The 21763-nt window shown below is 43.4% G+C and overlaps 1 protein-coding gene across 1 annotated transcript in view; it reads left to right on the plus strand.

Moving 5' to 3' along the window:
• Nucleotides 1–2439: 2439 nt before the first annotated feature.
• Nucleotides 2440–21763, plus strand: part of LUZP1 (leucine zipper protein 1) — a 55554-nt gene continuing 36230 nt past the window's right edge. Inside the window, exon 1 of the mRNA XM_083369331.1 lies at nucleotides 2440–2676. The gene's annotated coding sequence lies outside the window, so the exon portion shown is untranslated. The remainder of the gene's footprint in view (nucleotides 2677–21763) is intronic.

The following is a 21763-nucleotide window of genomic DNA, read 5'->3' on the forward strand; positions in this document are numbered from 1 at the left end:
AAATTAAAATAATGGTGCAAAGAGTTGACTGGTTGCCCAGAAAGCAATGTAAAATAGTATTATTAGGTGAACAAGGCTACAGTTACAAAGAAATTAGAAGAAAAAATGGCGGAAACATTTCTACTGTACACTTTTCCCAAAAGATTTCCACAATTTTGGCCACTACTGTAGTTAAGCTGATTTATTGCTCACGTCTGTACACCAGAATCTAGTCAACTAATGGTCAGCACTACATTGGCACTAGATAAGAGGTAATGGAATTTAAAAAGGGTTGAACTTAAAGACTGCTTGTAGGAATGAAAGGGCTCCAGACTGATTCCTCTCTTGACTTTGCCCCCAGGATCTTCCTCTCCTTCTTGTACACCAGGAACCCCACTGGGGTGGGTAAGAAATGCAGTAGGTAAAGTGAAGATGCTCCATGGTTAGTGCCAATAAGATTAAAAGCAAGACAACCTAACACAATTGGTTCAACACATGGAGAAAAGTTAGTCACAGAGTCAATAACAGCCACGGGAAAAATGATGCATTTTCGCTTTTCAATCTTCACTGGCATTGCTCATAGACTAATGTTTGTTATCGAATTATCTTTACTTTTTTCAACCAACCGAAACAACAACAACCCTTTCTTAGATTCTGATCATCAGTTATTCCTGCCTATTTGGGATTAATCAGCATACATCTGAAACTATCTTCTAACTCCTTTTGTGTACTGGCAGAATAACCAACTTGTACAATGGCATGCCTCCTTGTGATCTCTTAAGAAAAGTAAATATCCATAAGGAAGAAATGTCCAATTATATCTATTGTATTAAGTAGGCTCAGCATTTCAAAAGTTGAATTTATGTCTTGAAGGTCCTGACTTTTTAAAATATGTGCTAAGTATCACCCTGAGAATTTAAATAAAGGATTACAAAACAATTATACCTGGGGACTCTGCACATGTTGAAAGATACTCCTATTTAACAACAAACTATTTTATTTTCTAGTCAATGTCCCTAATAAACAGTGACCCCATGGGGCAGTAAAGGAAAACACTGACATTGACCATATGTTACAATTATATACCAACCCATGACTTTCTTGCAATAAAAATATTCAATTTCTATAGCTGCCTATCTCGATCAATGACTTTGGGCAGCTTGCAATTCAAAAAAATGCATTACAGTTAAAAATACTGAAAAGATTAAAACAATAAAAACACATAAAAACATCCAGATTAAATATACGTTGGAATAAGATATTTGGCCAATTAGCAATACAGCCAGGAAACGGGCCCTTAACACATTATGTTACCTTTCTATATAATTGTCTAAATAACACACTGCCTTTGTTACTTTTGTTCTATAACTGTCTTTCACATAGTCTAAATAACTAAATAACTCTACTTTGCCTACTTGAGGCAATTGGTTTCTAAACAGTAAGCTTACACACCTGAGCAATACAATTCTTGTTGTTTTAACACCTTTCCCTGGGCCTCTGGAAGTGAATATTTTAAGATTACTACATCAGATTTGTCTGCTCTGACTGATGTTGTCTCTCCTGATGATCAGCAGCCTTCAAGATCTGTAGGTGTTTTCTTTGCTGTAAATCACTCCTCACTCCTTGCTCAAGAGTGTTAGTGGGGCCTTTCATGTGTTGCCCAAAACAGAGGAAAGGCATAATAAAATAACGAATCATAAACATATCTACCAGCAATTTTCATGTATGTCAGTTTATAAACATTAATACCATTGAAACCAGGGGTAAATCAGCTCACCTTTGACCCAACCCCACTTTTTGCTCTCTCTGACCACACGGGCTGAAAATTAGGGCACTTTTTCACCCCGTAGTAAGACAGGAAGTTCCCCAAATCCGCAGTCTAAGCCTTACGCCAGCAGGAATCAGCCAGCAACAGCAGCAGTAACGTTAAGCCAACCAGGTTCGCTCAGTGGCCGGGTTTATATATTGAATTTAAACCCGGGGGGGGGGAACCAAGCGACCCAGCGTTCACACGTCTAGGATGCCCACCCAACTATGCCGCGCTGCGGCTTCTGGAGGCCGGCTGGGCGGCGCGGCTTGAGCAAGGGCGGCGTTTCCAGCAGAGGCCGAGCCACCAGCACCGTCTCTCCGCGGCTGCGGCTCAGCCAAACTCCGGTGGCCCATCCCGGCCTAAGCGTGCGCGGCTCCGGGGCCCGCGGCGGCCCGCTCCCCGCAGGATCCCCTCCGGCGCCCGTCGAGAGCCGCCTGCGCGCCGCTCCCCGGAAGGCCGGCCGAGAGTCCGGCCGGGGCTCCCGCCTCCTTTGGCGGGCGGAAGGCGTCTCGGGGGCTCGCGTCCAGGGAGCGAGGCGTCGCGGCCGTTGCCTCCGCCTCCTGACGTCAGGCCCGCCCGCAGGGGCTCCGGCTCGCTCGGCTCGGCTCCTCGCCGCCTCTCATTGTCAGCAGGAGAAGCCCGACTCGCCAGCCAGCCAGCCAGCCAGCCAGTCCGCGGGGCCGGATCTGCAGCTCCGAACGGGCCGCCGCGGAGTGGGCGCCCCCCGGCAGCCGGGGCGGGCGGCTCCTGCCGGGCCTTTTGCGAGCAAAGCGGGGAAAGGCGGAGAAGACGAAGGCGAAGAAAGTCTGGGGCGCCCTGGGCTCTTGCGCGCCGCGCCGAAGGGAAAGTAGTGGCGGCGGCGGCGGCAGCGCCGGGGAGGAGGACCGGTAAGGCGTGGGCTGGGGGCCGGCGTGGGCATCAGGTGGGCTGGGGGAGCGGCGGCCAGGGGCTGCCTCCTCCTCCTCCTCCTCCTCCTGGCCGATCCGAGCTTCCGAAGGCTGCCAAAGCCGTGCTGGGCTGGGAAGGAATTCAAGGCATCCGCTTTGTTCAGCCTGCCAGTGTGCGGACAACCCCGGAGCAAAACCAGCAAAAGTCGGGGAGGGGGGGTGTCCCCGCACACTTCCCGGCTGGCAGCGGCTTCGGAGGCGAAGGAAAGGAGGAAGGCGGGAGCTCGGCAGAGAGGCTGCCGGCCCCGCGCTTGCAACTTCCCGAAGCCGTCCCAACTTTTCTTCCCGCTCGGACGCGGCGCGGCCAGGCCCTTTCCTGCCGAGGAGACGTGGAAGGGATAGCGGCGGCGGGGAGGGGGGGGGCTGCCTTCCCCGGGACGGTGCCCCCTGGGAAGGCAGCAGTGCTGCAGGAGGGGCGCTCCCTCCAAGAAGAGGGGCCAGCGCGGCCCTTTTGCAGCCTGATCCTGAGTAGGCTTGCCCGGGAAGCGGGACTGGAAAAGGAAAGGCTGCGGCGTTTCCGAAGCGCCTTGGCGTCCAAGTCAGGCCCCTCCGTGTCGGGAGATCGGACTGGAGATTGCGGCTAGCCAGCCAGCCAGTCCAAGGTCATCTCAGGAATTGCGGGGAGGGGGGGGGGTCCAGAAGTGTCGGCGGGACCACCGTACGGTTTACCTGGGGAGGGAGGGGGAGGGAGGGAGGGGAGGGGGCTTCCGCGAACTGGATGGGGTTTTCTTTGGCAGGCTGGCTGGGGCTGTTTCCCCGCAGTGGTGGAGGAGCGTGATCCCATTGCAGTTGAAAGGGTACTCCTTTTTTCTCCAGAACTGCGCCTTGGAGAGGCTTTTGCGACACCCGAATATTTATTTATTTTTAAAATGCAAATCCTGCCCTGATTTCCTGGGGAGAAAGTATTGCTTGTAAATGTATTTCACGGGACTGTTACAACATTCCTGCCGGGAGAAAGTGGTAAATTATGAGGTGGGTGTGCTGGTTGCTCCTGATTTTTTTTCTCTTCCCCCCCCCCCAACAGCAGTTCCTTTGGAAAACAGGGACAGGTGGAAATTCAACTGATGTAGTGTCTGTGTCTTGCAGAAAGGGCATCGATTGAATGTCTGCCTCTTAAGCTGACTTTTATTGAGTGTTTAAAAAAAGCAGGAGGCCTTCCAAGCTGCATCTTAAAATTGGGAATAAATATGGATGCAGTTTGGATGAGCCTGATCGACTGAAGATTTCTTAGCTTCCAGTTCGATATTTGGAACTACAATTCAGGCTGCCTGGACTATTAAATGAGTTCATCTTCATTGCTGAGTATGGTTTACTGTCTGACAGCTTTTTTTTTCTTTAAATGTGGCTTCTCTTTCTGCAGTATTCGGGTGCAGCATTTTATTATCTTTCAAGCCTTTTTATGAGCAGCACCTAGCTAGCACATGGCTTTTTTCTTCATGGCAGCCTCTCTTGAGGCAGCAGGCTGAAACGCCCACCTCCTTAGTGCTAGATCATGGCTATATCTTGACTTTGCTCCCTTCTAACATGGAGCTGTTAACCATGGTTTTAAAGACACAGAGTTTGTGTTCATTCGGTGTGCAAAGCTAGAAACAGGCAAATTTCACATTGCATTGCAAACTTTGCTTGTATCATGTCAAGGGCTTCATAGTCAAGCAGTTCTTAAACCCAAGATTCATGGGTTTTAGCTGCAGTGAGTGTTAAATCCTTGGCTCTTTCCCAGGACATTGGTGGGAATGTAGTTCACTGAAGCTGTAGGTGGCCCTCCCTTCCTGCAGATTTTTCAGAGAGGACAGGTGGAAGCAGTCACTATTACAACATCTCCATCTCTCTCCATTTCTCTCTCTCTGTCTTTCTCTCTCTCTCTCTCTCTCTCTCTCTCTCTCTGTCTCTCTCTCTCTGTCTCTCTCTACTTATTAGTATAGAAAAACTCTGCTTGGGCAGGAAGTTGGACTAGATCTCCAAGATCCCTTCCAACCTTATAATTCTGTGACTAATATGGACAAGGCTAATAAGAGCCAGTGTAGTGTACAGGTAGTCCTTGACTTACAACCATTTGTTTAGTGACCGTTTGAAGTTACTGCACTGAAAAAAGTGACATATGACTGTTTTTCACACTAAAGACCGTTGCATCATTCCCATGGTCATGTGATCAAAATTCGGATGCTTGGCAGCTGGCATGTACTTATGTCCCAGGGTCATGTGATCACCTTTTGCGACCTCCTGACAAGCAAGGTCAATGCAGAAGCCAGATTCACGTAACAACCGTGTTACTAGCTTAACAAATGCAGTGATTTACTTAACTGTGGCAAGGAAGGTTGTAAAATGGGGCAAAACTCACTTAACAGCTGTCTTGCTTAGCAACAGATTTTGGGTTCAATTTGTGGTCATAAGTCAAGGACTGCCTGTATTGAATCAGATGTTCAAGTAGGAGCAGAGATTGGAGTTCTAGTTCCCCCTCAGCCACAGAATCTGTCTGAGGGACCTACGCCAATCCATTCATTCATTCATTCAGCTCAACCTACTTCACAAGGTTGTTGTTGTGGAGAAAATACATGGTAGCACAGTATAATAAAATTCACTTTGAAAAAGCCATATATTGAATAAAGCGTTGGACTAAGATCAAAGTAAGAGGCAGATTCAAGTCTACCCTCAGCCATGGAAGCTGAATGACAGACTTTGAACAAGTCCCTTACTCTCTCAGCCCTACCTGCAGTTATTGGGAAAATTGGAGAAAAAAGATGTCCAGCTTGAATTTCTGGAGAAAAGGGGGGATGGGAATGTTACCTTCCATCAAATAAATACAGGTAGTTCTTGACGTAGGACCACAGTTGAGCCCAAAATTTCTGTTAAGTGAGACATTTGTTAAAGTGAATTTTGCCTTATTTCTTGCCACAGTTGTTAAGTGAATCACTGCAGTTGATAAGTTAGTTAACCTGGTTGTTAAATGAATCTGGTTTCCCCCATTGACTTTGCTCGTCAGAAGGTCGCAATAGGTGAGCACATGTCCTTGGGACACATCAACGGTCATAAATATGAACCAGCTGCCAAGCATCTGAATTTTAATCCCGGGATCATGGGGATGTGCAAAGGTCCTAAGTGAAAAAAAACGGTCGTAAGCCACATTTTTCAGTGCCGCTGCAACTTTGACCAGCCACTAAACTAACTGTCATACGTCAAGGACTGCCTGTAAGAAAAACAATATGGAGAAAGTGGAGATTGATGTAAGGGGATGGGAAAAGTATTTGCTGCCTTTTACATCGGATGCTGTTGGCATAACAGGAGAAAACATGTCTGTCTCAGTGTCGGTTTGCTTCTTCTTTGGTTAATTAAAACAGTGGTGTAAATCTTTAGGCTGCCCGTGTGTCATGAGGGGAATCCACCTACGTGCAGGTGGAGCGGGGAATTTTTAAACCCCATAACAAGCTGAGAATTCCTCGTCGTCCAAAAGACTATATATTACTCAGCCAGCCTCCCCCTCACCCCCCCTGGGTAGAAATACTTTTGCTCAATTTACTCTGAGGAATTTTTCAAGCATTTTTCCCTCCTTCCTCTCTCCCCCCCCCTTCTCCCTAAAGTGAAACCATCCTTGTGCTGAAAGGCAGGGCTTGGTGTGAATCTCTGCTTGTTTATTGCCTTGTAAGTCCATTTTTGTCCATTCGGAGCTGACAAGAGGGTGAGTCTGGTTTTTTTTTTTGTGGGAGGGAGGGGGGAGTGGAAGGAGCCAGGCCCGTTAGGTTTCTGAGGAAACATGGCATTTGTTTTCACTAAAGATCTCTGGAATTTAGCACTTTTTGGCTGTGGCCCTCCTATTGTCTGGAAGAAAACCTAGGGAAGGCTTTCGGCTTTCCGTCATGATTAATTGTGTTTGCTTGTGCCACAGTGTGAAAGCCCTGTGTGTGTGGGATAGCAAGGGTGCCTTTCCCTAGAAAAATTTAACACTTCTGTTGGTGGACTCCTGGTTCAGTTTGGAAGACACAGGTAGTCCTCAACTTAAAATCACAATGGAGACCAAAATTTCCGTTGTTAAGCAAGGTGGTTGTTAAGTGACTCACACCCAATTTAACAATCCTTTTTTTTTGGCCATGGTTGTTAAGAGGATCACTGCAATTGTTGAATAAATCATGTGGTCTTTAAGCAAATCTAGCTTTCCTTATTGACTTGGCTCAAAAACAGTAGTTGTGAGAGGCACCTTAGAGTCCTAGTGGATGAAAACTTGACTATGAGCCAGCAGTGTGCAGCAGCAGCCAAAAAAGCTAACACAATCCTTGGCTGCATAATAAACAGAGGCATAGAATCAAAATCACATGAGGTATTAGTACTGCTTTATAAAGCCTTACCAAGGCCACACCTGAAATACTGCGTCCAGTTTTGGTCGCCACATTACAAAAAAAAGAAGTTGAGATTTTGGAAAAATTGCAGAGAAGAGCAACTAAGATGATTAAAGGCCTGGAGACTAAAACGTATGAAGAAGGGTTGCAGGGTTTGGGTTTGGCTAGTCTAGAGCAAAGAAGGACTGGGGTGACAGGATTGCAGTACAGTATCCCAGTATTTGAGAGGTTGCCGCAAAGAGCAGGGGGTCAACTTATTTACCAAAGCACCTGTAGGCAGGACAAGAAACAATGGATGGAAACTAATCAAGGAGAGAAGCAACTTGTAACTAAGGAGTAACTTCTTAACAGTGAGGACAGAAGTTGCTGTCGGAAGTTGTGGGTGCTTCATTACTGGAGGTTTTTAAGAAGAGACTGAATAGCCACTTGTCTGGAATGGTAGGGGTCAGCAACCTGAAACAGTGAAAGAGCCACTCGGAACCGGTTCCCTCACAAAAGGAAAAACTGGGAGCCGCAAAAAAATGTGTGCACATGCGCATACATGTGCAGAACAGGGTTTGACTCAAGAGTGGAGCCAAGGTGAGATATGCACCTACCCTGCATATTTGAATTGATTGGTTGAACTTTTTTAGTCCCACTTTTTTTTTGGACTGCACATGGCAGAGGACTGGGAGCCGCAGGAGACGGCTGAAAGAGCCGCATGCGGCTCCGGAGCCGCGGGTTGCAGACCTGTGGTATAGGGTCTCCTGCTTGAGCTGGGGGTTGATTAGATGACCCCCCCCCAGGTCCCTTCTAGCTCTATTCTGATTGACTTTGAATGTGGGAAGGTCACAAATGGTGATCACGTGACCTCAGGACCCTGCAACCATTGTAAATACAAGCCAGATGCCAAGCAGCCGACTTTTGAGACTGCATTGTTTGTTAAGTGAGAGGATTGTTTCTAAGTTTTTCAGTGCCATTGTAACTCTGAACGGTCGCTAAATGACCAGTTGTAAGTTGAGGACTACCTGTACTATAATTCCTTGCAACTTTTTTTTTTTTAAAAAAATATCGATTTAAAAGTAAAAGTGTGTGTGTGTGTTGTCTATGTGTGCTACTGAGGTGGGAATACTGATTCTAAAAAAAACTCTGGGTCTAGAATTATAGCAGCCATGCCTCATTTGTGGCCTTTCCGATGCATGATTAAGGAGTTAAGAAAAGCTCTCTCCGATCAACCATCGCTATCTAGTCTAGCATTTATGTAGGAGTCCACTGGGGCTGGGTGGGCAACACATTTCGAAAAATAAAAAAATTGAGTCACATACATTAAACTGAGCAGATGCTTTCAGGAAGCTCAGGAAAATGGGCAGTCTCCCCTTTTCTGTAATGTAATAGAATAGAGCTGGGAGGGACCTTGGAGGTCTTCTAGTCCAGCCCCCTGCTGGAGCAGGAGAACATATAGTATACCATTTCAGACATTTTCAGTGGTACCCTTTTAGAGGTATTGCCTGTGATTCTGAAGGGAGCAAACACCCAGCGTGGGCCAGTCCCCCCCCTCTCTCAGCCCAAACCCACCTCACAGGGTTGCAGTTGTGGGGAAAATAGGAGGAGAAAGGGATATTAGATATTTTCCTGCCTTGAGTTGTTTATAAAAATAATAAAAGTGGGATATAAAAATAACAAAATTGCTTCAGGAAACAAGCGGAGAACCTAGTTTCAAACATTGGTCTCTCTTGGACGCTGGAGACCTGGAGAGGTTCTCTGCTCCATTTTGTTTAGCAAGAAGCCACCTTTGAGAGGTCATCTGTCAGCACGAGGTGGGGAATCAGTTAATATGTGAAGGGTTCCCAGTCGTATGTCTCCACCCTGGCTGGAAAGGAAATGCAGGGGAAGTCTTGACTGGTGTTTGGAGGCCATCATACTCTGGGTGGAGAAAGGCAGACTTGGGCTTAACTCAAAACAAGATGGAGTTGCAGTTCCAGGAATTTGATTCTAAATGAGATTGGGCTCCCCCGAAAAACAGATCCCTATCTAGGGATTGTCCTGGATTCATTACTCTTGTTAGTAAAGCAAGTGGAAGTCTGGCTAGGATGATCTTAACTGGCATTAGCTGGTATACCAGTTGTATTTATTGCTGAGAAGGAATGAACCTTTATTGTCAAAGTACAACCTGTATACATTGAGATTGGCTGAGCCTCCCTTCGTGCGCCCCCCTCAACTCACAGTGACAACACCAACAACAATAATTCATGGCCTCGTTGGCTCTTTACTGGAGTACTGCAACTTGCTGTACCCAGGGCATCCCCTGTAACATCATTTGTAAATCTGGTGCAGAATATGGTAGCCACGTATTGCTGTTCAACACCTTTATCACAGGAGTAGCATTGGTAGCATAAAACTCGAGATTCTGGTCATGACCTACAAAGCCCTATATATCTTCAAGACTGCCTATTTCAAATAGAAACTGCTTCCCAAGGCACATAAGCAGAGGAGGGCTGTTGAGGGTCTCAGCTTATGGGAAACCAGGCAAGAAACGAGAATTCTTGCCGGGGAGAGGTGCTGCCTGTTTCAGGAAATCAGAGAATTTATGATCTTGGGAGGTATGTTGGAGAAAAATGCAACACGGCAGTGCTTTATTCGGCAGTATTACGGTGCTTGGTGGTACTTTGCATCTTGACTTTGTAAGATGCTTCAAGTTAGTTTGCTTGAAGTGGCACAGAAACTATAGCAAGCAGAATCAATCAATTAGTCAATTTACTTCTAAAGAATATGCCTGTGTTTAGACCAGGGGTAGGCAACCTTGGCTCTTTTATGACTCGCGGACTTCAACTCCCAGAATTCCTGAGCTGGCCATGCTGAGGGGAAAGGGAGAGGTTTCCAAGCTGAGCCATGCTGGCTCAGGAATTCTGGGAGTTGAAGTCCACGAGTCATAAAAGAGCCAAGGTTGCCTAGCCCTTGTTTAGACAATACAGGTAGTCCTCAAGTTACAACAGTTCATCTAGTGACCATTTGAACTTACAACAGCACTAAAAAAACCTGACTTATGACCACTTTTCCCACTTATGACCATTGCAGCATCCCCAAGGTCGTGTGATCAAAATTCGGATGCTTGACGACTGACTCATATTTTTGACAGTTGCAGTGCTTTGGAGTCATGTGATCACCTTTTGCGACTTTCTGACAAGCAAAGTCAATGGGGAAGCCAGAGTCACTTACCAATCATGTTACTAATCTAACAAGTGCAGTGATTCACTTAACAACTGTGGCAAGAAAGGTCGTAAAATGGGGCAAAACTCACTTAACAAACTTCTCAGTAACATAAATTCTGGGCTCAGTTGCGGTTGTAAGTCAAGGTGTAGCTGTATAGTTCATTTGTGGTTACTGAATTAACAACTGTCCTCTGTCCCTGATGCTTACTGGGAAGTCAGTCTGTGATCCAGAAAGTAATAAACTGATAGTAACTTCATTTTTTTGTGAATTTGTCCAGTCCCCTTTTAAAGACATCTATGTATCAGCCCCAGGTCTCCTTGTATTTCATTTTAATACCTGATGCACTCTCCCTCCAGTTCTTACGTTGTGAAAAAAGGGCCACATTCTTCATACCAAACATGTTTGGATCTTCCTCTGATGTCTTCCTGAAATTCCTAGACGGTTTGAGCTTGGAGTTGGGAATTCTTGCAGATATGATCTTAGCCCTTGTATCATCTTTGAAGACTTCCCAGAAGATCATGTAGTTGGTCTTTGGGATAAAGCAGAATGCAGGATCAGAAAGGGTTTTGGTCCTATTCAGCAAAACTCCTTGTACATTCTGATAATCTAGTCACCCTCATTAGTGATGCCTTCAAAATATGTCTGTGGAGATTCTCAGTCATCCAGGTCATGGTTGTCCCAAAGGTGCATTTTCAAGAGGCAACTGGACTTCCTTTGTTTTTCCTTGAAGACCTTTTACTTCTCAACCAAGGATTGCTACATTTGCTTGATGCCTCCATTAAGCTACATGCCCAAGGTTGCACAGTCCCCATCACTGTAGGCGTAAAGCTAGAGTTTTGCTCCAGCATGCATCATTTTATATTTAAAATTAATCGCATCTGTCATGTGGTTGGCCATCCTTCAGTTAAGCAAGATCTTCCGGAGCTTTTTACAATCACTTTTGGTCCCATTACTGGCTGAGCCATGGGAAAAGGACTCTAGTTTGTGTTATGAATCACAATAGGAACTTGCAGAAAAAGCTTCTTGGGCTTCGTGGCTGTTGAATCATCAGTGGGAACAAGTTCATGAAGAAATAAATGACGTGAGCTGTTCAAGGGAGAGAAACGGGCAGGAATAATAATTAGTGAAGTTAGTGAGAAATACAATTCTGTTTTTAAAAAAATACATGCAACATCAATAGGTTATACCTGGGCTTTTCAAACTTTTTCTTTGTCAGCTTCTATATCAAGAAGCAAATGTTTAATCCCCTCTCCATCTTGCCCTATCCATTTCCACCTTCGTAATATGAAGATAAGCATAAAACAATCTGTAATATTAAGTGTGGGAGAATATAGATTAATGAAAACTGTTGAAAGCAAGGCATTGAGGACACCATGGTATGCTTTAAGGCAGGGGTGGGCAACTATGGCAACTTTATGACTGGTGGACTTCAGTTCCCAGAATTCCTGAGCCAGCATGGCTGGCTCAAGAATTCTGGGAGTTGAAGTCCACTGGTTGTAAAGTTGCCATAGTTGCTCACTCCTGCTTTAATGTTTACAACAGAGGTTGAAAAGTAATGTTTCATTCAATCTTTGTTGTTCTGTTGCTTATTTGTGTCCGACTCTTCGCAACCCTATGGACCACTGCACTGTAGGCCCCCTTGTCCGCCATTGTCTTCCAGAGTTTTTCCAAATTCATGTTCGTTGCATTGGTGATACTGACCTTATTTGATCGTATCACAGAAATATGATGTCACTAATGATAGGGTGGCTGGATTTTGTGTGTGTGTTTGCGCACACATGGCAGTATCTGTAAATTAGTTGGCCTGTTCAGCACACATAGAAAGATTGTTCTCCGAGTTTGTGATAGTGAGACTAAGGCAGGAGTTGTAGCTTGTATTTATTGAAGAAGCTGCCATTGCTGAGTTTGTACAGTAAGCTTATCCATAATCTGTCAGCAAGATTGGTTAAGTGCCCACAGTATGCTAAACTAAAAACCCAATAATCTACTTAGTGGCTTGGTAGCATGTGTGAATCTTTCTCCCAACACTTATTTCCCTAGATAAATCCATAATGTTTGCAAACTTCATTGGGAGAAGAAGAATAAGGCATAAGAAAGCTATGGTTTGGGGTAAGTTTCTCTATAATCTTGCTTTTTTTAAGGAAACAATAGCCATCTTGAAATTATCCCCCTCTCCCCCCCCAATGTTTCTGTCAGTTGCCTGTGCTCAAGCTGAATGCCGCAGTTTGGGAGGCAAAGAAAGATGATCACTAGACAGGGTGGAAGAAGGATGCCAAGATTTGTGGAATATCCCCCTCAAAAAAAATCTATAAAAAAAGACTTCTTCAAAATTACTCAGGGTTGAGTAAAGAAGATGTCTAGAAAAGAAAGCCTTCCACAAATATTAAAACTGCTCCTTTTCTTAAAAGTTCCATGGAAAATTATGTGTAGGCTATATTTGACAATTAGCTATCTTTCCAGATTACATAAAAGTGACCTCAGAAGGGTCATGTCTTGGCTAAAATGCAGAAAAGGAGGCCAACATTTTAAAAGTGTTTTTCGGGGAGGTGTGGCCCATTTCTTTGGAGAAGCCAGACATCTGAAATTATCTACTGAGTAAAACAGTGTGAACGATCGCATTAGTCAGTTGAATTCCTGTGCGTTTCCTCCTTCCTCTCTCTCCAGCCCCAGCTTGTGATTAAATGTGATTGTTGAATAGTTTGTTAAGCTTTTTTAAATCCTGATGATACATCCAAGCTACCAGGGTTCATTCCAAGCTTACTCATTTCTTTTGAAAAAAGTTATTAGCCAAATTATTAGACGCCCTGCCAAGACAAGGGTGGCTTACAAAAGACTTAAAACCATAAACAAAACCAGCGGCTTAAAAAACATAGCACATCATTGGGTATAATTGATCACTGGATCTAAAAACAACAGCACCAAATTTAAAGCTTGTAGTGCATCATCACACAGCAAGAACATTAAAACATTAAAGAGTTGTACGGGGAGAAGAATCATTGCAATTATGAAATTCCGGATAATCTTAAGACTCATTTATTTCCGTAGGCCTGTCCATAAGGATGACTTAAGTCTGGATCCAGTTCATTTCCTGTGAAGGAACATCCCTCAGAACGGTAGACATTGTAGGAAACTGTATAAAGTTGCCTATGTGGGATAGTCAAAAATCAGAAGGAATCCAGTGGCATCTTTCCAGACTTAACAACATTTTATTAAAAGGCAGAAGCTTTCATAAGCTAAAGAAAGCTTATACCACTTAATGAAATGTGATCATCTGGAAGGATGCTACCCAGTTGCTTAGCATCATCAGAATGGTAAAATCTTGTTGCATTCAGGTAGTCCTTGATGTAAAAACATTCATTTAGTGACTTTTCAGAGTTGCCGTTGACACTGAAAAAAGTGAGTTACAACTTGGTCCTGACACTTACAACCATTGCAGCATCCCCACCATCACGTGATCAAAATTTGGGCCCTTGGCAACCGGCAGGTATTTAGGACAGCTGCAGAGCATCCTGAGATTGTGTGATCTCCATTTGCAAACTTCCCAGCTGGCTTCAGACAAGCAAAGCCAATGAGGGAACCTTGATTTGTTTAATGGCCAGTTGATTCACTTGGCAACTGCACTGATTCACTTAAGAACTATGGCAAAAAAAGTCACCTTGCTTAACAACAGAAATTTTGGTCTCAATTGTAAGTTGAGGACTACCTGTGTTGATTTGGGTGGAGGAAGCAGACTGCCTAAAAAGTGGGGGAGGTTGAGCCACAAATATTTTTGGGAGCAGATTCACTGTAATGCAAAATCACTCTGTTCCATAAATCATTTACTTGTTTACCTGGGACTTAGTCTCACTGATCCTAGTATGGCTTAAGTATTTAAGGGTAGCTATGAATAGGATTTAGACAGATGACATTAATTTCCTCCTTTCATTAAAAATCTAAGGTGGATTAATGAAGCTGCTTATTAACATTTCAGATCCAGAGTCTCAGCAGCATAATACAGTGAGATAAGACATAATCTGCGGAAGGATAATTTAGAGAGGCAGCAAGAAAAATCATAACATATCTGAGTTAATACCTCGTCTTGGTAGCATAAAATTGTATCAACAAACTATTAAAGCCAGATGTTGCAGGCCACAGGTCCCTTTACAAAAACATATTTTTTTTGCAACTGTCGAAATATTGTAAAGAAGCATGATTTTTTTAAAAAAAGTTTAGATATTTAACACCCTGCTTCTAAATGCAGCTTCCTTCTCAATTGAATTGAATGTCTCTTACTTCCAGGAAATGGAATGTGATTTGGCAGTTGGCCTTATTGAACTCAGTGGCTGCATTTGCATATTATGCCAAGGTGGAATATGGTTTATTTTGTCTTTGATTTTATGAAAAGTAGCTTGAAACATACAGTACTATATTATACAATTTAATTGTTGTTGTTGTTGTTAGTTGCGAAGTCGTGTCCGACCCATCGTGACCCCATGGACAATGTTCCTCCAGGCCTTCCTGTCCTCTACCATCTTCTGGAGTCCATTTAAGCTCACGCCTACTGCTTCAGTGACTCCATCCAGCCACCTCATTCTCTGTCGTCCCCTTCTTCTCTTGCCCTCAATCTTTCCCAGCATTAGGCTCTTCTCCAGTGAGTCCTTCCTTCTCATTAGGTGGCCAAAGTATTTGAGTTTTAGCTTCAGGATCTCAGCCTTGCCGGACTCCTTTCCCAATTTTGAACCAATCAGTGGTTCCGTGTCCAGTTCTCACTGTTCCTTCTTGGCCAATTTAATTGTAATATTGTATATAATTGAAATTGGAGAACATGTCTGTATATTGAGGCTGAAAATTCCTTCTCCAAACTTGTGGGTTGGTTTCTGAACGTTTCTTTACCAGACTAGGTAACACCTTCAGCAGAGTTTAGGGCAGGGGTAGGCAACCTTGGCTCTTTTATGATGCATGGACTTCAACTCCCAGAATTCCTGAGCCAGCCATGCTGGTTCAGGAATTCTGGGAGTTGAAGTCCACGAATCATAAAAGAGCCAAGGTTGCCTACCCCTGGTTTAGGGGATATCAAACATCCCCTAAAAGCTGCTGAAGACGTTACCTAGCCTGGTAATCAAACGTTCAGAAACCAACCCACAAGCTCAGAGAACAAACCTCCATCCTCATCCTACACCCGAGCTACCAATGTTTGCCACCATTACACGTCTATATATTGCAATTTTATACATTTTCTAAATGTATAAAATTTAATTACAATATTGCCAGGTTGTATGACATTATATAACTCTGCTACACCTTATTTTTTTATTAGCTGTATTTTTTCAATAGACAGCACATATTTTAATACAGAGCAATTAAACATTGGCCCATCTCACTCCGCCTTCCAGATGGATTGAAATGACAGTTTCCAAGCCATAATGGGGAGGGCTTGAGAATATAGGTAGCATATCAGGCAGCAGGCTTGAGAATACAGGAGGAATAATCCCAACCTATCTAGGAGGTGTTTGAATGGAAATGGTCCTCCTCCGTTGTGCCAGTAGATCTTTCCACCTTTTATGTTTGAAATTTGCTTAATTGGAGAGGCCAGGAATTTCATTTGGAACCTTACAACCAGTGAGATCTCCAGATCCCTGATTAACTTGCTTTGCATGGACTAACAATTAATCTCCAGAGATCTTTCATAGTCTCACTTGGAGATATAAATGGAGCAGAAGTGAACGTGAGACCTTCCACATGCAGCATATGTCGTCTGCTACTGAGCTTTTACTTGTCCCACAAGAAACCGCTCTTCTAGATCAAATGTTTTGAAAAATCCAGGTTTTAGTCTCAGAGGTACTTTTCCAAAAGGCACCTGGGCTGTTTTTTTCCCTTTAGGAAGAAGACATTTTGCTTCTCACCCAAGAAACTTCATCAGTTCTGGTAGGATGGTGGGGGTGATGAAAGAAAGAACCGATGAAGCTTTTTGGTTGAGAAGCAAAACTTCTTCTTCAAGGGAAAAAAAACATGTCCAGTTACCTTTGAGACAACTATGACCTGGATGACTGAGAATCTCCAAAGACATTCAAGTTTTTAGGATGAAGTCCTTCCAGCTCTGCATAAAGATGTCAGGGCATTCTGCTTGAAGAACATGTTTTACTATGCTGTGGCCATCACTTTGTGTTTGGAATTGAGGACTTCAGGAACTCCTGTTCAAGTACTGCATAATGAAATTAACCTTACTTACTGTTTTGTTTCCCTCACTGGCTGTTGGCCCTTTCACCGTGGCCTAAGGCCTGAGCAGTCATACTATGTAATAAGCCTATTAATGTTTGCATTCAGAACTAGTAACTTGTTCAGCATTTTAGCAAGTCATCTTGAACCATCTCTTTTGCCGCTGATAATTAACTTTTAGAAGGATGGCTTTGATGAGCCTCATCTTGTTGGATAAGATTGCAAAAAAATATCAAAGAGCAAAGATAAAATAGCTAAACTTCAAGGACTGTTTAGCTCCTGATGGTGGTGAAGATGACAATTTAGCTCCATGAAGATCATCAGCTTTCTAATGACGATGCTTGCAGTATAAAACAGTCCTCCTGAATGGACACTTAACGACCATTCAAACTTATGACCAATCTCCCCAGTGCAACTTAGAGGGTAATTTACATTGTAACTTACATCGGAATTATGATGGCTGCACACAGCCCTGTGGTCATGTAATCGCATTTTAGGCACTGGGCTACTGGCTCACTTTTATAGCAATTTGCGACTCCTGTGGTCACATTGCTGCAATTTGTGATTATTATTTTTTGACTTGGGAGTTTTTAATCAACTTATGATCTCAAGAATCTACCATTATAATTCCAGGCTCAATTACGTTCGTAAGTTTAGGACTACCTACCTATTCAACATTCAGGGCTTTACTAAGCACAGAGGATAAAATACTAGGATGTGCTAGAATAATCCCTCCAGTGGTAAGCAAGATGCTTTTTGAAAACCAAAAAGCCATGGGGGGGAAAGGGGGGAGCAGGGGGGAGGAGGCTCTGTAATTTTAAAAGAATGCATTAAATCCAATAATTTACAACATCCAGGCATCCTTGAAAGTTGAGAAGGAATGAGAAAATTGTTAGCGTGTCAGAAGAGCACAAAAGTTTCAGAAACAAATACTACATACATATAATAGGAACCACATTCAGATCGGGAACAGAAACATAATAGAAAACTAATTTCATGTTTGCATCCACACCACATACTTTAGTCAACCAAGTCATTTAGAAACCTAATGGCTGCAGTGGTTTTAAAACCTTGGCTAACATTTTGTGTGGCTTTGCGTGCTGAGTAAACCCAGATTGTTCAGTGAGTTTATGGTGGAGTGTATTGTACAAATCCATAAGCTGGGTTAATTAAGCTGGTTATTTGAATATTATCCAAAAAAGAACATAATCCCAGAAACTAAGTTAAGCGCTCACATCTGAAACAACACTTGATCTTTGTCACAGATTGAATAAATTTATGATGGTTTATCATGGTGATGGTATCCGATTTGATATGTAACATCCATCAGACTCTCAAAGAGTTAATTCCAACTGTCCAAATCGCATAAGATCTTTGAAGTTTTTAACAGTTTAATTTGAGATCTGGTTGACATCTTTTGCTATTTTGGCTGTTTAAAAAAACACACACAGAGATATTTAACTCAGGAAATTACTGCTGTGTTCAACAAAATCTCCAATGCAGCCACTTGATCTAATTTAGGGTAATATTTTCTCGGTTGCACAATCCCAGATAACCACTAGATGGCAACAATGAGTGAGAATGTTCTGTATTTCTTTTCAACCAAATCCCAGTCATCTGTAGAGTTTAGCAGCCCAGATATGGTAATTCTAATCTAGTTTAGTACTATAATCTGTTCGGATTGACCAGTCTTTTCTAGAATCTGTCAGAAAAATGTCTCTAGTCAGCATGGATAATGCTGGTTCTGCTTCTGGAATTTGAAGACCATCCATCTCAATGAATGAATGAGTGAGTGAGCAGGCAAGCAAGCTCTTGATGTTAAGAATTGCAACTGGAATATTCTGCATGCAAACTATCATTCTATCTACTGAGGTTGCAGCTGGGAAAAGCGATTTCAGCAGCCGCTAGCCAGGATGTTTTGCATGCCTGCGGTCCCTGATTCCCAAAAGGGGGGTGCGGGGGACCGGTCCAACCAGTTACAAGCCCCTTGAAATAGGAATGGGGAAGTGCCTGTGTCCGCAATCTCTATAGCTCCCAGGCACGTCAGTTTAGTTATCCCCTCCATGCATACACACGCACACCGGGGCTCAGCTGACTGTCTGTACTACAAAGGGGGTGGGACAATAGCTCCATCCTCCACCCATGGGAAGAAGTGGCTGATAGTGCTTATATGGGCCGCCCTATCCCAGCAGTGTAGAAGAGGTTTTAAAAAGTAGCTAGTTCAACTTGTGAAATGCAGATATTTTGATAGTTCTTCGAAATTCTTCACATTCTTTGAACTACTGCTCCCACAATCTCTTGCCCCTTGGCCACGCAGAATGATCTTGTGGGATTTGAAGTCCAGCACATCTGTCTGGAATTAAGGTTGCTTGCCCATTTTTCTAGGTGCCTTATATTGATGTTATCATGTTCGTATTTCACAGGAGCAAAACTTGGTTGGCGTAGAATTCTTCGATTTGATAAGTGCTGCCAGTTTAAGTGTTATGTGCTTCCGATTTTGTTCTTTCTTGCTGCAACTGTGCAGGTAAAAAAAAAAAAGCCAGAACTTGAGGACAGGCTTTAGGGCAGAGGTCCCGAAACCTTTGGGCATCAGGGACCAGTTCTGTGGAGAGAGGTTTTTTTGTGGACCAGAGGGGGCGTGGTTTTGTGTGCTGCCTGCATCCCGCGGATGAGGCTTTCCTTGTTTGTGTGGACCGTTTGCTGGCATGCTGCGGGCCTGTACTGGTCCACGGACCTGGAAATTGGGCAGATTTACTTTGGAAGAATTTGTTCTGATAAATTTTAAATGTAATTAAAATTAATAGTAGTAAATGTGCCCACATAGGTAGCAGCCTCTGGTCTACTTTGGCTGATTTCAAAAGCTAAATGCATAGGTTTAGAATTGGTTACTACTTGGATGAGAGCCAGTTTGGTGTAGTGGTTAAGGCATCTGGCTAGAAACTGTGAGACCGTGAATTATTGCCCTACCACAGGCACAAAGCCAGCTGGGTGACCTTGGGCCGGTCACTTTCCCTTAGCCCTTGGAAAGAGGCAATTGCAAACCACACACCTGAATAACTTTGCTAAGAAAGCTGCAGAGACTTGTCCAGGCAATCTCTGAGAATTGGACATGATTGAACAGGAAAAAAAAAACCTATTTGGATGGGAGACTACTAAAAAAAAGCCAGAACTAACTCAGACTGGAAAATCCAAAATAATTATGGAAAAAGGCAAAGGCAAGAATTGTATATTGACCCATTGCCAAGAAAACTGTTGGAGTCCTTGGGAGCTGGGTTTGATACAGAGTTTTGATTATTTCCCTTCTGTTATTTTAACATTTCTGCCTCTGGTCTTCCCTCCTTCACCTCCAGCGACAATATTCTTACATGTCATCACAGGAAAAAAAGGATGAGGATATTTCATAAATCACAGCTGTTTACTGAAATATTAATTCAAGCCATACACTTTGCATCCTTCTTTCCTTGTTGTAATATTCACTAGTGCTATTAATGAACTTATTGAGTGTATAGGGTGTTCATATTAGGTTGCTTCTCATGAGTCCAGCTTTTCAGTAATATACTTGTTAGCTCATTCCTATTTCCAGGCCAAAGACAATAGTGTTTAAAACATACAATCTCACTCAGAGTGGAGGAAGAATGCTTGATTATTCTACGTGGAAGTCAGCCTAGATGAATTTGCATTTTGTTGGTACAGGAGTTGAAAAATCACTAGATTGGGTCCTTTTTCTCCTTAACATGATCGTAACAGCTCTTCATCAGATTGATATTGGGTGGGCGGGCTTGTTCAGAGGCTCTAAGAGTTCGGTGGATATTCTTCATAAGATGGGCTATCTAGATACCCAGTCCAGAAATTGAATCCTAGATTCCTTGATCCTATTTGCTTGATCACATTTTTTATCTGCTGATGGTGCCAGGTTGCCTCTTTGGGATTTCTGCCTAAGAGGAATAAATAGCATTGAGAAGAATAACCCCTGTCTGTGGGGTTAGTGCAGAGCAGGGACACAAACCTGTAGAGAAGATAGATTAACATCATCAGGCTGGGATCATGAAACACACTAGACCCAAATCTGGATGAGCAAAAGTGCAGTGGCAATTATATGTCATCACATGCTGCTTTTGCAATGAATTGTATAGTGGCTTGATATGAAAACTGGAAAGTAATTATGATGATGATGACGACGACGATGATGGAAGGGACCTTGGAGGCCATCTAGTCCAACCCTCTCACTATAACATACTGAGGCTGGGCTCCTTCTTATGCACTGAACCACAAAGTCTTCAAACCCATTTGAGCCTAGTCTAGTGTGGTGTGTAAACCACCCCATATTCTTATTCATTCTAAGCTCCATGTCTCCTCCAAATGTTCTAACGTCATCACTGGAGGGGGCGAGGGAGGATTCTTCTCCACCCCTCTTCTGATTTTAAAACTGGGGGGTTGGGTGACATTTACTTGTGATTTATTTATTTTTAGTATAATTAATACACAGGTAGTCCTCTGCTTACTACTTTAATTAAGCCCGGAATTATGGTTATAAGTTGTTGTGGCTGTAAATTGAGACATCACGTGTCCAAACCTGATTTCTTTTTTTTCTTTTTTTTCAACATTGTATGCGGCAATCATCAAGTGAATGCTGTGGTTATTAAGTGAATCAGTTTTTCCCCAATGGAAACTGGAAGTAATGCCGGAAACTGTCCAAAAACATCACTAATTATGGTCATGCAACTGCAGGATGCTGCAAATGGCTGTAAGGATGAGCTGATTTCCTAGCACCCAAAAGGCAATTGCATGAGTACATTTGACCATCCTAGCTTCATAATCACGTTGTAAGTAGCTTTTCGGGTGTCGTCATAACTTCTAAGTTGGTTGTTAAGTGGCTGGTCGTAAGTCAAGGATTGCTTGTATTAAAACTTCTGAAGATTCATACATTTTTCCTTTCAAAAACATTTGATTGACTTTTCTTTAAAAAGCCAAGGACTGCACTGCTATCCGGTTGTGAAAGATAGTGCAGAATTTTTTTGTACCAGCTATTACAATTACAGCCGCTAAGTTTCCCGGAGTTATTGGCTGATCACTTATTTGAACTGCAACTTCCTCAGCCCAAGTAAAATACAGGACTTTCAACCGTTTGTTTAGTCCAGGGATAGGCAACCTTGGCTCTTTTATGACTGGTGGACTTCAACTCCCAGAATTCCTGAGCCAGCCATGCTGAGGGGAAAGGGAGAGGTTTCCAAGCTGAGCCAAGCTGGCTCAGGAATTCTGGGAGTTGAAGTCCACAAGTCATAAAAGAGCCAAGGTTGCCCACCCCTTGTTTAGTG

The sequence above is a fragment of the Vipera ursinii genome (assembly GCF_947247035.1).
Source record: "Vipera ursinii genome assembly, chromosome: 9".
NCBI classification, from domain to species: Eukaryota; Metazoa; Chordata; class Lepidosauria; order Squamata; family Viperidae; genus Vipera; species Vipera ursinii.